This window comes from Lactuca sativa, chromosome 5 (genome assembly GCF_002870075.4).
Source record: "Lactuca sativa cultivar Salinas chromosome 5, Lsat_Salinas_v11, whole genome shotgun sequence".
Lineage (NCBI taxonomy): Eukaryota > Viridiplantae > Streptophyta > Magnoliopsida > Asterales > Asteraceae > Lactuca > Lactuca sativa.
In genome coordinates, this window is record NC_056627.2 from 128384771 (window position 1) to 128403065 (window position 18295).

Consider the following 18295-nt stretch of genomic DNA (forward strand, 5'->3'; position numbering starts at 1 on the left):
AACAAACACCGCATTATTCTTTCTTGTAAACTTACCGAATTCATCAAACTTGACACGTTTTTTTCTACCACCAGAATTGACATACTCAGTCTTCAGCTTTGGCAATCGAGTCATGCCCCTCTTCCTATTTAACCTTGTAGGAACAGTGTTTTGGATTTCTTCTTCCGAATCTGAATGGCTATTATAGTTAATGTTCTTTTTTTCACCATCTTCTGTGTCCGAATCATAAACTTGGGTTCTATCATCTTGCTCATATTCCATATCATAGTCGGGCATATCCTCATGTTGTTCCTTGTTCACCTCCATGATTCTTCTGTTGACATGAAACATAGGAAATAAGTTTGGTTATTTATATGTTTAATGAAAAGGTGTGAGTACCTTATATTACTGACAAATTTTCACAAATGCATTTCATCGAACACTTGGTGTGCAACAAGCACAGTAATATGAAGAATAATTTTTTTTGTTTTATATATAATCCCCTAATCAATACAATCAATAAAATTGACACCATACACAAACACTATACTTACAATAGAATGTGTGATTGTATGTCTGATTCTAGAGCTTCTTGGTATACGAAGTTGATAAGTTTCTAGACTTGTTGTTATTGTGAAGTATCATAAAATACTCCTATAGTATTTTAAACTTGATGTTTGGTTCTAGTATTCCTTTGTGTATAGAGTTGGTAAGTTTTAGAATTGTTGCAATACCACTATCACACCCAAACACATGTTGGTCGTATCTCAAATAAATATAGTTGATCAGACTATATTTATCCAAGATAAGATTACATAACTATCTAGATTTGACTATAGTGTCCAATATCTAAATAATTTTCTTTTGTTCTTCTTGTGATACTTGTTCTAGTATATATATATATATATATATATATATATATATATATATATATATATATATATATACTTTTATAAAATACTGTTATAATTTAAAAATATTCTTTTAGTCAGAGCACTTCGACCTCATTGTATTTATAGTTGTATATCTTTTATAGGTTGATATACTTAGTTCACTATAAATAATGATCTAATACCAATCTGTCACACCCCCAAAACGGAACGGCGGAAACGGGGGTGGATGACGTCATGTACAGTATCACGACAACTGTATAATAGTAATCAAAGCAACAACATCCATTGTGTTAATAACATTGTATTTACATTGGTTTCAAAACGTTACTTGTTTAACATTAAAAGTATAGCAAAAGATATGATGTAATGCTACTATGCTCCGTCTTCGTAAAGCCTGAGAGGGTACCTGTCTACTAACTTTCCTGAGAATACAAGTGGTTTGAAAAATGTCAACATTTAAGTTGGTGAGTTCATAAGTATTTTGTTTGGAAAAGATGTGTTCTTTGTCATTGAAAACGTTAATATGTTTTTCCAGAAAATCCAATATTTTCTTAGTAAATAAATCGTAGTCTTAGTACTTTGAAACTAAAAAGTATAAGTTTATTATGTTTATAACCTGTGATTTGAGGTTTTGATTCATGTAATTGGTATGACCCGTACTGTTACTTCTTATGGTTACTTAATGTATACAAATTATATATAATCAAAATCGAACGGACATTCGATTGGGTGATTCTGCCCTAAGCCCACAACCAAACAAGGAACAGAAAGAAAGGCGGAAATCACACATTCCACTATCTATGAGATCTTTATTATAAATAATCATAATATACATATTAAGAAATCATACACTATAATAAAAAGAATACTCGATATATGTTTTCTGATCTTCTGTTCGTACCATATTAGTAAATAATATTATGGTTTGCTTTTTGTATAAATGTGTGTAAATCTAGAAATTTAGTACTTACAGATAATGTAATATGGTTTTATTATTTATATAAAACCCCTGAAAGTATATTTGCTCTGAAATCCGAATGTAAGGTTAATAATCAAAGAAAATTATTTGATAATACATTATTCATAAAAATGTCGTTGTTTTCTCTTTGTGAGTTCTTATAACAATACTAACCCAGTCGGCCTGATCGCAACAATTTTCAAGCGTCAAAATATTAACGACATTTGTCACCCCAGGCTTGCCGGCCTGACTGTTGCTAACAGTCGGGATGTGAGATTGTCAGTCTCAAATAGATCTATACACAAATATATCGCTCTCCCTACAAGAGATTGTGGTTATAAGTCAGGACTTTTACCAGTACTTACATAAGTACACGAAAACATTTCACAAATTGCTTCAACGTTTTTACGAGGAATAACAGAAAACCCTTTTTGTTCATTTGTTATCTAAAAAACCTTTTTATTTATACGTTAACTTGTACTTTGTAAAATAGATCATTTGTTCCATAAACTATACCTATTATAGTTTATAAGTTTGTTTCCATGTTATAACCTGAATCTTGTAAAATAGTATCTTTGTTCCATAAACTATACCTATTATAGTTTATAAGTTTGTTTCCGTATTGGTGTAAAAACCGTCGCGTCTTAACATGTTTTGTAAATCGTTTGTAAATTCAATAGTAACGATATTTTTCATATTTAGTCAATTTTACGTTTAATTTCTTATTAACGGTAAGAAAACATAATCAGAAATTTATATATTTAAACACAAGATTTCTTGTGTTTTACTTGTATTCCCCCCCCCCCCTCCCCCTCCTTTAAAACAATTTAAAAATTGTAAAAACATTAACTAATAAAATGTTAACTAACACTTGTTTATATAAAATACTTACCAAAGTTTAAAAATCATTTGGAAGAAGAATGGTCTCCTGGAGTTTAAATTGGAAGGATGAAGGAAATGGGTTTAACATTTGAGAGAGAATTGAAAGTAATTTCGGTACTAGAGATATGAAAATGAAAGTGTTTTCTATTATGTAACTTAAATATGAAGTAAAAGTATAGGCAGTGATGTTGGTGATTGAGATTAAATCATGTTAAAAAGTGTGTCAAAGGGATAAAATTTTGAGTCTTCGGCCGAGAACCCTACCCGAGAAAAGGAGTTTGTGGTTAATCTGTTTTCGATCAGAGTAGTGTTTGCGGTCATGAGGTTTGCGGTCCAAAGCTCAATGGACCTCCACCAATGAAATTGTTGAACTCATCAAGCGAAGAAAGCCAGATTTGACATTTAATTTCACTAATTATTATTGGATCTTTTATGCTTTTTAGATGATATGTTGAATGACATACATGAAATGTGGATAAACTACCCTATCCTGATAAGCTTTTAAGATTTTTCTATCATTAAGCTTAAGACTTTGACCAGTTCACAAACCTTCTGATTGCAATACAATTATGGTGAGTAGTGAAGAAAAGAGAAATATATGCATGCTAGTAAGCCTCTCAACATAGTTACTTGAAAAAGGTTTAATTGAGTTTATATAAGCCTTCAAAAATTTAAGTTTATTTCCTGTGTTCTTTCTTCATGCTAAAGAGGGAACAATGTCATAGTTGAAGAGCTTGAACTAGTCAGTAGTCACAAGGCTTACATATTTTTATCAGTATGTTTTTTTAAATATTGTGTATTGGGATATACTATATACTAGAAAATGCAATGACACATAAGTGACAAAACAAAATCATATTAAGATTAGACAATTGTTATGTTTGAGGAAAACCACAGACCAAAACTGATATTATATAAAAAAGGATTCATGAACAATGTTTTCACTTAAAGTATTACATGTTTACGGTTCATAGATTGGGAGTTTTGAGTATTGCACAAGCACAACTAAATGTTGACATTATGTAAGTTAAGGTTACTTTGATGTCTGAACCTATTTGGAACACAAAATGATTAGCCAAATGAAGATCACATGGTATGTTAGGTTATGTGTCTTTTTAACAAAGTCTATGTATATACTATATTTATTACTAAGATAGTTGAGCATGATGTATACAAATATAAGTGGAAGTACATTGATAAAACTTGTATTACATAATTATTTTTTATATTTGTTTGAATATATGTAAATATTACACGATCTCTCACAAATATGAAAGAAATGAAAGTAGGATTCTTGCATTATACAAATAAGTATAAGTATGTTGATATGACTTGCATTTATCCCTTTTTGGGTCAAGCTTAAGAAATAATAATCTACTTTCATGGGGAAGAATCTATTAGGCGTTTTCTTATGTGGTATTCTATTTGATTCAATATGCGTATTTACTTAATTTTAGAGTTAGATAGAATTTCATAAATGGATCTCTCTTGTATAAGTAGTGTATAATATTTTGGGATCCTGTTTGATATTACTTACGGTTATAAATCATGGTTGTATTTTTTATATATTTTAAAGTAACTATGACGTAGTAGATTTGGTGGTTTTTAGGATCGGTTAAACCCATTGAACCATCAAAACGGGTAGATGGCCACTTTGGTTTTTGAAAATTGCTTAAAAAACAATACAAGTTGCCAAAATGACCAAAGCTCAGGAAGAAATTTTATGGAACTTAAAACGGAACCGGTAGTTCATAGAATGTTGGCACCGGAAGTTACATTTAGGGGTGCAAACGAGCTGAGCCGAGCCCGAGCCTGGCTAGGCTCGGCTCGGGCTCGTTTAAGTTATATGAGGCTCGAGCTCGAGCTCGGCTCGATTCGAGCTTTCTTTTACTGAGCTCGGCTCGGGCTCGTTTAAGTTATATGAGGCTCGAGCTCGAGCTCGGCTCGATTCGAGCTTTCTTTTACTGAGCTCGGCTCGAGCTCGTAAAGAGTTATACAAGCTCGGCTCGGGCTCGACTCGTTTTTATCGGGCATGCCTAAATAAGCTTAAACTCGGCTCGAGCTCGTTAAAAAGCTCGTTTACTAATACCCGAAATTCATAATTCCCCTAATATGTTTTTATTTTAATATATATAAATAATAATAAATAATATTATATAAAGGCTCGTTTAGGCTCGCGGGCATAATCGAGCTTTGTGACATATGCTTGAGCTCGAGCTCGTTTAATAAACAAGCTTAATATTAAGCTCGAGCTCGGCTCGGGCTCGTTTAAAATCGGTTTCGAGTCGAGCTTTTAACGATCCGATCTCGAGTAGCTCGCGAGTAGTTTGACTCGTTTGCACCCCTAGTTACATTGGTTCTTCAGATTTTGGAATTGCTACTGGAACCGTTTCGGTTCGGATTACCTTATTTGTAAAATTTTGTGAACTTTTATATTTAAAACATTGTTATTAACACAATTGATCACGAGCATGTGTATAGTTTGCGTATATAATTTATAACATTTAATGAGATTAAACAATATTAATATATCTTCCTCGATCACTTCTTGTATGATGTACATGACAAGATGTCAAAGACGTACATTGGCAATTCTAAACTTCCAATATTAAAAACATACAGTGGCATGTATAATGTTTCTTACAAGATGTAAAAAAAACAACTATGTAAAGTTAAGGATTTTTTATGTAGTTTAGTTGTTTACTAATGACCACATAAGTTTTCTTTTCTTTATTTCATCTTTCATTGGCGTATAACATAAGGTCGGGTCTCTATGAAAATCAGAGTTACATTTTCATGCAAGGATTTTTCAAACCAGAAATTTATAGTGGACTGTTTTGTGTAACTATCTTATTATCCAAAATGATTCCTACATACTTTATAAGAACTATGCTGATTTTATAAGAACTATACAGATTAAAATTCCAATTTGATGTTCTATTTCAGACCTAATGTGTGTAACAATCAAGATTACCAAGTTTGACGAATTTGACTTAGTTTTCCGAGTTTGTCCGATTTTGAACGAATTTTTTTTGAGGTGACCTTTTTGGACCCGAGTTTGACCAAGTAACGACGTGGTTGATTGGGTTCGTGTATTTTTGGCAGGTTTATAATAAATCGCCTTGAGACATGTCCAAGTCCATGTATGCCGACGTTTCTAATACTGATATGAATAGAAATCAATTTCAATCACAATAATTTTTTTATATTTTTTGTATTGTCAAAGGTAAATTTACATAAATTTTCAATATTGGTTTACAACTTACCCTAAATAAGATACATACTTATATTTATAAACCAAAAATTCATCGGGTGTATATTTTTAATCCAATAAAGTAACTTAACTTAGCATTTTCCGAAAAAGAAAAACAAATTTTTATTTTTATCAAAAAATAACAACACATATTTTGGTTTTAACCCAATACCACAATGTATTTTTCTTTTTTAACATAAGAAAAAAAAATACTTTTAACCCAAAATAGCAATATATATATATATATATATATCTATATATATATATATATATATATATATATATATATATATATATATATATATATATATATATATATATATATATATATATATATATAGGGAAGGGTTATATGGAAAATAAACAATTAGGGCAACACATGTTGGAACCAATGATAGCATGACAACACATCACTTTGGAATAACTACATAAATAACTTCCATAGTAGATTGCTTATGAATAAAGAAATGAACGCGTGTCACTTGATCATTGGTTCCGACATATGTTGCCCTAATTGTTCATTTTCCATTGAACTCATTCCTATATATATATATATATATATATATATATATATATATATATATATATATATATATATATTGAAGTTAAAGTTAATTGTCAATAGAAAATAATTACCTCTATAAACTAATTTCAGAAAAAAAAATTATTCGCAAAAGTCGCTTAGGTCTGCCATAGTGAGACCCTCATTTCGGGGGTTTGCACCCTATTTAAGCATCTTAATCCCTACTTTATGGCGTCATTTCAAGCCTGCAAATCCTAAACCCTAATCCACGAAACCTTAGAGCTTTGTGTGAGTTTGTGAGCCATTTTTGAGTGATCTTTGTGTGATTGAAGCTTGTAGAAGAAGAAGAAGAAGCTAGAGGACTCCAGGAGAAGATTATAGAACCAGAAGCAACATCTCATCCTCTTCATTGTCTGGTAATCAAGCCTCTAACTTGTCTATTAGTTTATTAGATCTCCTTATATTCACTTTTTTGGGTTTTGGGTCCAAGAAGCTTGACCCTTGGGATATGGACGTCACAAGCAAGGATCCCCTCAAATCTGTGATCATTAGGGATACTTAAGGCATAAAGGTGCAAACTTTATTCCATTGGAGTCCCCATGCAAGCTCTAAGGTGCTATGTTGTCCTTCCAAGCCCAATAGGCCATGCATGGAAGGAAATTTAAGAGCTTTATGTGCTCAAATGATATTTTAGGCATAGATCTATGTTAGTATACTTTAGCTTGTAGTAGTATGGCTTTTGGACGAAGATCTATGTTCTAAAGAACTAGGGTTTTAGCTAAACCCATGAAGAAGGAATATGAGCAGGTAAAGTTGGAAACTTTACCTTTAAAAGGGCATTTCCAGTATGTAGATGAAGTATGGGGTTTGGATCTGAAGAGTATGGACTTAATCCTTTAAGATGGCCCAAACAGACTGAGGAACTCGACGAGTCCAGAGAGGGACTCGACGAGTTGAGTCGTGTTGTCTCGATTTTTGTACAAGGTAAGACTCGGCGAGTCTGCGAAGGGACTCGACGAGTTGATTCGCCAAATCGTGACTATGAGTAGCCAGGGAACTCGGTGAGTTGGATCGTGATTTCAGGATTTTTGAGTTATAGAACTCAACGAGTTGATAGGTCAACTCGGCGAGTTGGGTCAACCTAGAATGTTGACTTTGACCAGGATGTTGACTTTGATCAGGGGTAAAATGGTCATTTTACCCTTAGAAGGATTCTTAGTTTTGACTAAGACATTAATGTGTTAATGATAGTTGTGGAGTCGTTGGAGCAGCAGTCGGAGATTCCTCACACGAGATGTCACCGTTAGCATATGAGGTAACTTTCCTTCATTAGGAATGGGTCGAAGGCACCAATGTCGGCCCGTGTATTGTAACTAAGTGTGGGTTGGGCCCGTATCTTAGAATTATTATGTTTAGTAGCTAAGTGTGGGTTGGGCTCGTATCTTAAACTTGTTTATGATTATTAGCTAAGTGTGGGTAGGGTTTCGTATCTTAGTATTATCTGAGTATGTTTATGAACTGGTAGATTATAGTTATACTTGTTATTTGTGTGATACTTGTATGTACGTTTAGTTAGCGGAGTGTGAGCGGGGGCCCATATCTCCTGGATAATGGAGCGTGGGCGAGGCCCGTACCTCCTAGCCAGCTGAGTATGGGCGAGGCCCGTATCTCCTCGTTAGCAGAGTGTGGGTGAGGCCCGTATCTCTGAGAAAGCTGAGTATAGGCAAGGCCCGTATCAATTTGGGTGGGGGCTCGTATCTCCTTGAGTGTGGGCGAGGCTCGTATCTCCTAGCTGCATGTTATATGTTATGTGTATGGTATGGGGTAGTTTGGGGAGACTCACTAAGCTTAGTCCTTACAGTTTTCTGTTTTAGTTTTAGGTACTTCCGGTAGCAAAGGGAAGAGCTCGGGATGATTGCAGTGTACTCACCATTCGTTCAACCCTGGATGTTTAGACTCTGATATTTTGACACATGATTTTGATACAATATTTTGTTATGATGATTTCAGATACATGACTTATGATCCTATTTGTGATGTTTGGTGAATTATGGTTTTTCTTAAATGATTTTAAAACGAAATTTTTAGATTGTATTTTTAGGATGTTTCAAGTATCAGAGCCTTGGTTTGAGGGATTCGAGCACACTCTTGAGTGTGTTTGACCTCAAACTGGGGACTTGGTATAAAAATTTTCAAAAAAAATTAGTTTTATAAAAAGAACTTTGCAAAAGGAAAAGAATTTTTGAAAAGAGAATAGGGTGTGGTGCATGTAATCAGCCAAGCTCAAGTAAGTACTCCCAAATTACCCATACAAGTTTATGTTATGATATGTTTATGAGAACTGCATGCTAGATTAAGGCTCATGATCTAGGAAGGATGCCTTATGTGCCTATTATATGTGTATGAGCTTTATGAACGGTATGCTAGTATAGCTTAGTTAGTGATATGATGACCTGAATAGGATATGCTTGATTATGTTTACTCAATGCTCGAATGTTGCTTGCTTTGTGCTTTTAGGAGTCTTAGTTATCTTTTACTAACTGGTAAATGAATATGTTAAGTTACATATTGCAAGGACTAAATAATTTTAGAAGGTTAGGTCTAGCTCTATTTCACAGCTCTTGTTTAAGTCCAACCATTGTAGGGTAGGATCTCTCTTTCAAAGAATTATCTAGCCTTAGTGATATGTAAAGGTATTCGCAAGCTACTTAGGGGGAGATAACAGGGACTTCTTATGCAGCTGATGGCGGAGAGTGGGATGGTGATTACCCTAGGGAAAGCCTAGGATGAGAGTAGCACGTAAAGCAGTAGTAGTAGAAGGGACTTGGTGAAGTCAATGCAGTTCTTGAGGAAAGTACAGATAGATGTGGAAGGTAGTATAGGCTCGTACTACTGAAAGCAGAGGATCCGTACTCGAATCAAGGAAGGATGAGATGAATGTCGGGAACTTGTAGTATATGTGATCCCTCTAGATATGATTAGTATTCTGATGTTTGTTCTTATGTGTTTACAGATTGGTGGTATTACGCACTAGACCAGTCGGCAGTTCAGGATCCGGTGAGGGATCATGCTCGGGCTCTGGATCCGGGTAGCTAGATGACCAGACGAGGGAGTTCATCTCCTCTGAGATCACGTGCAGTATTCTGGATCAAAATCCTGTGATCTTTAGCACGATCAAGGAGGATATTTTGGAGCTTTTGGATGAGAGATTGAGTGCCTTCCACAACGAGGTGGCGACCATGATGGGGTTGTATACACAGACATTCAGGGAGTTCAGAGCTTGTGGAGCTCCCGATTACCATGGGGCTCGGGACCTTATTGTGAGCACCAGATGGTTGGTGGATGTCGCCAATGTATTCCGCACCAGCAGATGTCCCAAGGGGGACAAGGTTTGACTTGCAAATCTGTCATCCGAAGGACAGGGAATATGAATGGTGGGAGGAGGTTGGGCATGTTATGGGTGATTCTGCCCTTGATACTATGACCTGGACTGACTTCTCGGCTAGGTTTAGAGCCGAATTTGCACCTGTGATAGAGGTGCAATAACTTTCTAGGGAGTTCCAGGATCTCCAACGAACAACTGAGATGGTAATGGAGATCATCGCTATGTTCAGGGAGAGGGCCTTTATTGTTCCGCAGTATGTGGCGGACAAGGAGATGAAGAATGCCCGATATCATGATATGTTGTGGACTGATATCCGCTAGTTTGTGAGCCAATCGAGCTGCAAGATGCTGGAAGATATGATTATTAGGGCTCAAGACAGGGAGTTGGATTTAAAGATGGAGAGGAAGAGGAAAAGGGGGGTCATTCAGGGAGTGAGGGCAAGAAGCCCATGGTAGATTCGTGAGGGAAGGGCCAGCAGAGCCGAGGCCGTTGTGGCAAGTGTGGCAGGACACATAATGGGGTATGTAGGGAAGGTATTTCAGGCTGCTTTAAGTACGGCGGAACTGGACATTTGAGCAGATATTGTACAACCACTACCACCACCACCACAATATCAGACCTGATTTGCTTCGAGTTCAATCAAAGGGGACACAAGCGGTTACAGCGCCCCGAGTTTAGCAGCAGTAGGGCAGATGGTGGTACCCGCTCTTGCTACATTGAGGATTACCGATAGCTGCCAGGGCCAGGCGGATATGCCAGTGGCGAAGAGCAGAGCCTTCCAGTTAACAGTAGAGAAGGCACGAGCAACTCCCGACGTGGTGACGGGTATGTATCTTCTCCTTATCTTTTATTTATACTGATTATTGCTTATGTTTATGTGTTTTGTCATAGGATCGTTCTTAGTGAACGGTATATCAACTTTGGTACTATTTGATTAGGATGCTACCCGGCCGTTTGTGTCGCTTGCGCTCAGCAAGCGATTCGTAAGGGCTCCATGAGAGCTGGATTGCCCACTTGATGTGGAAATAGCAGACGATAGGACCGTCAGGGTTGCGAAGGTTCACCGAGGATGTACATTGCCATTATTTGATGAGCAGTTTTCTGTAGATCTAGTCCCTATTCCCTTACAAGGGAATAAGGTGATAGTTGGTATGGACTGGTTGAGCCCCAATGGGCCATTGATTGACTGCGAGCAGCAACTAGTGAGGGTTCGGACTCCTAATGGGGGAGGGTTAGTGATTTAGGGCGAGAGGCCGCATAATGGATTGACCCTATGTTCAATAGCAAGAGCGAGGCGCTATCTTCAGTAGGGTTACGCAGGTAATGTCGCCTATGTCATGGACACCCGGGAGAAGGGTAAGGCGATAGTGGATGATGTACCGATTATGCGAGAGTACCCGAATATATTCCCAGGGGATTTACTTGGGGTATCTACGGAGAGACAGGTTGAGTTTAGGATTGACCTAGTCCCTGGTGCGGCTCCGATAGCCAAGGAACCATATCGGTTGGCTCCTCCCAAGATGCAAGAGTTGTCTACACAGCTGCATGAGCTGCTAGACAAGGGATTTATTGGGCCGAACAGTTCGCCATGGGGAGCCCCGATCCTGTTTGTGAAGAAGAAGGACAGGTCACATCACATGTGTATAGACTAACGGGAGCTAAATAAGGCAACGATGAAGAACCGTTATCCTCTCTCGAGGATTGCTGATTTGTTTGACCAACTACAGGGTGCATATTGGTTTTCCAAGATTGATCTACGATTGGGTTATCACTAGATGTGAGTTAGGGACAAGGATGTGTAGAAGACAACTTTTAGGACTTGCTATGGTCACTATGAGTTTGTGGTGATGCCGTTTGGACTCACCAATGCTCCTACCACGTTCATGAATCTCATGAACCGCATGTGTGGACCGATGTTGGATCGGTCTATGATAGTCTTTATCGATGATATCTTGGTTTACTCCAAGACTCGGGAGCAGCATGAGGAGCACCTGAGGGAGGTGCTGGAGACTCTGAGGAGGGAGAGATTGTTCGCAAAGTTCTCCAAGTGTGAGTTCTGGTTGTGCGAGGTGAAGTTTCTTCGGCACCTTGTCAACCAGAAGGGTATTTTGGTCGATCCGGCCAAGATAGAGGCTGTGATGCAGTGGGAGGTTCTGAGGTCTCTAACTAAGATTCGAAGTTTCCTTGGTCTAGCGGGTTATTACCGGGGATTCATTCAGGACTTCTACAAGACCGTCGTTCCTTTGACTTGACTGACCAAGAAGTCGGTGATATTTCGCTGGGGGCCTAAGCAGCAGGCAGCCTTCGAGACACTCAGACCGTGGTTATGCGAGGCACCGATTCTGACTTTTCCGGATGACGTCGATGACTTAGTGGTTTATTGTGACGCTTCGATCACAGGCATGGGTGCAGTATTGATGCAGCAGGGTCACGTGATAGCTTATGCTTTGAGGCAGTTGAAGCCTTAGGAGGCTAACTATGCATGGAATGAAAGTTAAGAGCTTTACGTGTTCAAATGATATTTTAGGCCTAGATCTATGTTAGTATGCTTTAGCTTGGAGTAGTATGGCTTTTGGACCAAGATGTATGTTCTAAAGAACTATGGTTTTAGCTAAACTCATTAAGAAGGACTATTAGCAGGTAAAGTTGGAAACTTTACCCTTAAAATGGCATTTCAGTATGTAGATGAAGTATGGGGTTTGGATCTGAAGAGTATGGACATAATCCTTTATTATGGCCGAAACAGATTGAGGAACTCGGCGAGTCCAGAGAGGGACTCGACGAGTTGAGTCGTGTTGTCCCGATTTTTGTACAAGGTAGGACTCGGCGAGTCTGCGAAGGGACTCGACGAGTTAATTCGCCAAATCGCGACTATAAGTAACCAGGGAACTCGATGAGTCAGGGGGTGACTCGACGAGTTGGATCGCGATTTCGTGATTTTTGAGTTATAGAACTCGGCGAGTTGATAGGTCAACTCGACGAGTTGGGTCAACCCAAAATGTTGACTTTGACCAGGATGTTGACTTTGACCAGGGGTAAAATGGTTATTTTACCCTAAGAAGGATTCTTAGTTTTTGACTAAGTGATTAATGTGTTAATCATAGTCGGGGAGTCGTTGGAGCAGCAGTCCGAGATTCCTCACACGAGATTTCACAGTTAGCATACGAGGTGAGTTTCCTTCGGTAGGAATGGGTCGAAGGCACCAATGCCGACCCGTGTACAGTAGCTAAGTGTGGGCTGGGCCTGTATCTTAGAATTATTATGTTTAGTAGCTAAGTGTGGGTTGGACCCGTATCTTAGACTTGTTTATGATTAGTAGCTAAGTGTGGGCACGGCCCGAATCTTAGTATTATCTGAGTATATTTATGAACTGGTAGATTATAGTTATACTTGTTGTTTGTGTGATACTTGTATGTATGTTTAGTTAGCGGAGTGTTGGCGGGGGTTGCGTATCTCCCAGATAGCGGAGCGTGGGCGAGTCCCGTACCTCCTAGCCAGCTGAGTGTGGGCAAGGCCCGTATCTTCTAGTTAGCAGAGTGTGGGCGAGGCCCGTATCTCTGAGATAACTGAGTGTGGGCGAGGCCCGTATCTCATAGTTAGCCGAGTGTGGGCGGGGGCTCCTATCTCCTTGAGTGTGGGCGAGGCCCGTATCTCCTAGATGCATGTTATATGTTATGTGTATGGTATGGGGTAGTTTGGGGAGACTCACTAAGCTTCGTCCTTACAGTTTTAAGTTTTGGTTTCAGGTACTTCCGGTAGCAAATGGAATAACTCTAGATGATTGCAATGCACACACCATTCGTTCAATCTGGGATGTTTAGACTCTGATATTTTGACACATGATTTTGATACAATATTTTGTTATGATGATTTGAGATACATGACTTATGATCCTATTTGTGATGTTTGGTGAATTATGGTTTTTCTTAAATGATTTTAAAACGAAATTTTTGGACCGTATTTTTGGGATGTTTCAGGTATAAGTTATCTACCACCCTTCATGGTATCTTCATCTTATTAACCGATTCTTTGTTGAAATTAACGTTCTTGGCATATGCAGGTTTCACTTTCATTTATATTCGTTTACCAATATGTTTGATATAGGGCTCGTGGGAAAAAGTCTATTAAGGTAAGAAGTAATTGATTGATTCCCTTTATTAATTACCCTTTGAATAATACATATTGTTTATTTTTCTTCCTATCTGTTTGATTTTGATGGATCTTGATATTGGGTTGGTTTAGGTGGATTTCACACTTCTTGTGGTAATATGCGCAGTTACAACTTACCCCAAACCCTCTTCCCCTATTTTACAGCCCCTTTAACCGAATTTTCAATCACCATTCTGAACATATAACATCATGTAACACACTTTAACCTCTTAGTTTCCTATTTTTTGTACCCATACTGTCTGCTTCCAAGTTCAAACCTTGTAGGCCTACAAGGATCATTGCCAACATGGCCTGGAAGATTATGATAATTATTTTTGCAAACGTAGTTTCTATTGTCATATTATATAAGGATGAATATGTTAATATGGTAGGACCACTTGCTTACACCAAGCACTCAAAATGTCATTTTTCCCTTGTAAATTAACTTTATACTGTATATATACTTGTGTTTGGTTGAAAATTGCAAGTTGACCACTACACATGGAGCAGGTGAGATTTGAGGAGTTCTGTTTAAAAGAGGAGAATAGGCCTTCCTAGAAGATCCATTTATGGTCTAAAGCATGTAGATGACATGATAACAGATTTACTAAATAAAATATTATCATATTTACGTTAAAAGATTGTTAATTTCATACATAAAAATTAAAAAATTGGACAATTTATAAAGACAACAATTGTTTCTTTCTTTGGACTATATGAACTTTTTGGAGCAAACGACCATTTTACCATTTTTTTCACTTATGGTCGGTTTATTTTTATTATGTTGGCATGATGTATGTAGGAGGCATATGGAAAGTTTCATCACATTCAGGTAATCATGATTTTTGTAATTGTGAAGGACTGAAGAAAAAGAATGATACTAAAGGGGTAAAAGATGATGAATTGGACGAACAAATAGGATGCCTTTGTCATAGGTAACCGCATGAAGGTATGTTGATTCCTTAAGTGAATTAGCTAATACCATATGAGTAGTGCACTCGATCTTATATAAATAATGGTTATTTTTCTCATGTTGTGGTGTACATGGTCTACTTATATCCATTTTGATTTATTTGGAAATAAGTCAAATAAAAATCTTCAAACAAGATTTTTCGGTTTTAAACTTTGAATTTGGTTATGCGACATAAGCAAAACGGTCAAATGGTAACTGATTACTAGGTTAACAATTCCTATAATTGGAAGAAAATCGTAATTACATTGTTATTATTGGTAAAAATTAAAGTATATTTCCTTTTTTCATAAAACAGGTAAACAAAATTGTTTCAAGTCAAACAGATAAAGTGTATTTCCTGCAAAGAGACTATTTTTCTAATTTACTCAAAAAAATTAGTTTGTGCTGATCTTTTTTGAAATTTGTTGCACTGATGTAGTTTCATGATATCATGTGATGCAGATATGTATTCAACTGGGTTCATTGAGCCATTGCCTATGATTGACTTTGTCACAGAGCTTTTGAATATGGATATTTCTGTAAGACCTTTATCTGATGCAACACCAAGTGAAGATTAACTTCCTTTTTCAACATTTGGTAATTTGTTTAAATATGATTTGTACGCTCATTGATGTTCTTCTTTTATTATTTATTATGTTGACTAGATCAAAAAGGAACCGAGAGGAATCAAGGTTGAAGCTATCGACCACAGAAATATGCGCCACAAATATCCCATATTTGGTTTAACATCTCAGGCGGCATGGAAAATAAAGTAAGAACCAATCCATCTGCTTTAATTTTGTTATTTTTCAAAGAATAGCAACATATATTACTCATATTAACAATATGGAAAATCTACTTTATTTTTTACCCATACGAACAACTCATTTACATTCCTTTACAAATACTAGTCCGCTCAATAGCAATATACTATAATTTTGCAACCGATTTTAAAAATGTACTTTATTTCTTACATATTGCTATTATTGGTAACGAAATGTAAGTGTGTTGCTATTATAAATTTTCTAATGCTATATCGGTAGATTTGTAATTATGTTTATGGGTTACACAAATGCGCATATATACTTCTTTAATGGGTAAAATGTAAAGTATAGAGTAAATTACACGATTCGTCCCTGGTCGAATGGTCAAATTGCGCGTTTAGTCCTTATTTTCTAAAATTAACTCGGACAATCCCTGTAATATTGTTTTTTCACTTAGACAGTCCGTGACGAACATAAAATGATTATTTTGCCCTTCTCAGTTTCTTTTCTATTTTTCTTATTATTTGTTTTCAATTTATATTAATAAATAATTGAATAATCCATCATTTATACCCGATCCACCCAAACACACCCAACTCTTTTGAGCTTTCAGGTAGGAAAGAGATACAATCGTCGGCCATCCACCGCCACCACCTAGTACCGTCTCCGACCACCTATCATTGCCACTAGAACGACCTCCATTGATACCAACAAAACCCACACACCTATTATCCCTTCCCATGTGTCATTTTCTTCACCAGACACCTTTTACACTCCCATTCTCCCTTTGACCTTTGTCAGATTCTCAAAATCAGATCTATTTGAAAGCATGTAAATTTGTTTGATGGTTCAACAAGCACTGAAGAAGATGGAGTTCAATAATTGCAAAAGAAGTAGGTGGTGCTCTGATGGGAGTTTGATGACGATGTATGGTGGCCATGATGGTAGTTAGTCTCGCTGAGAACGAAGGAGGGAGGGACTATAGAGTATCAGTTATGATGTTGGATCCCGCTGAGGAGGGTGACAGTGGTGTCGCGGTTGTTTCTGGCGTCAGGGAGACAGATGAGCGGTGTTGTCTACACTGATGGGGTTGCTTAGGTCACCAACACTGAGCTAAGCTTTGGATTTTGGAGGAAATGGAGAAGAAGGGCGAAGGAGGCGCTGGTTAGCTAGGGTTTTGGGTTATTGTCGGGAGTAGGGGAGAAAGAGGGAGACAACGACAGACTCTTCAGTACATGCGAAGCACCTATGATGGTATGTTCTTGGTGATGTCGGAATGGTGTCAACAGACACCGAAAACCTTCCTCCTCTCCAATTTGAACGTTGGAAACCACCTTCATCTGTCGGAAATCCTCAATCTGAAATTTGTCACCATGAATTTGGAAACCACTGCCGATAACGTCCAGCAACCCATATAATTTGTACTTCTTTATCCTTCCAGGTTCACTAATCGGAGGTGCGGCGATGGTGGTGGGCAAGTGTCAATGACAGATATGCAATGGTGGTGGGATTTGAATGGATCAGAGGTGGTGTTGATCTGGTGTGGTTTGGGAAGGCCGAAGGAAAATGGGAAAGGGAAGAGGGACGATAAGATATCTCCAACAAAGTGATGCTCTTCTTTTTCTCTCTCCTAACAGCTCCGACGACGATAGTGATATCTCCGACGACCCATCATTCTCTAGCTCCGGTGGCACAAACAGAAGATACAATGAAGATGAAAGGATAGAGGGTTGTAAGTGGGGTTAGGGTAGAGATTGTGGGTTTGTGGTGCTCGACATTATTTTTATTTTTCTTTTTAATTGTTAATAATAAAAAAATCAAAAAATATATCAAAAAGAAATAAAAAGGGTAAAATAGTCATTTTATGTCCATCAAAGATGGTCCGAGTGAGAAACAAATATTACAGGGACGATCCGAGTTAATTTTTGAAAATAAGGATTAAACGTGCAATTTGACACTTGAGCAAGGGACGAATCGTGTAATTTACTATTACTAATATTGATAAAAAGAGTAAACTATATTGCTAATTCCTTTGTTATTATTTTTGTTGGAAATCGACCACCATGTCATTTTTATAAAAAATTATTCTCGAAAGCACATCGGTTCACTAATGACAAAATTTGTAAATCGATTGGAACTGAAGGTGGCTTTATTTTTCTATATGGAACGTGAGGAGGTAAAAGAATGAGAAGACGAGATAATATTAACCATGACTATCCAGACTATGATGGTCATGTGCTTGGTGACATTGGTGATCAATGTTGTGCTTAAATTCCCGATGCTTAGTGGGCTCCTAACATGACACTACGAATCACCGCTACCCATGTAGCCGGAAATGGAAATGGGTGCACCAATGACAATAAAGGAGTAACAAAAAAAATTTGGTATTAAAGATTTACCCAAAAATTGTAATTTTTTTTATCTTATCCAATAAGGTGAGATAAATGTAGAAAGTACATGAATTCGCTTCTATTTTAAAGCTTGTTACTGTTGCATGATTTTTGATAAATTGTTATCATTTAACATCTTTACTTGCTTTTTTTTAACTAGAAAAAAA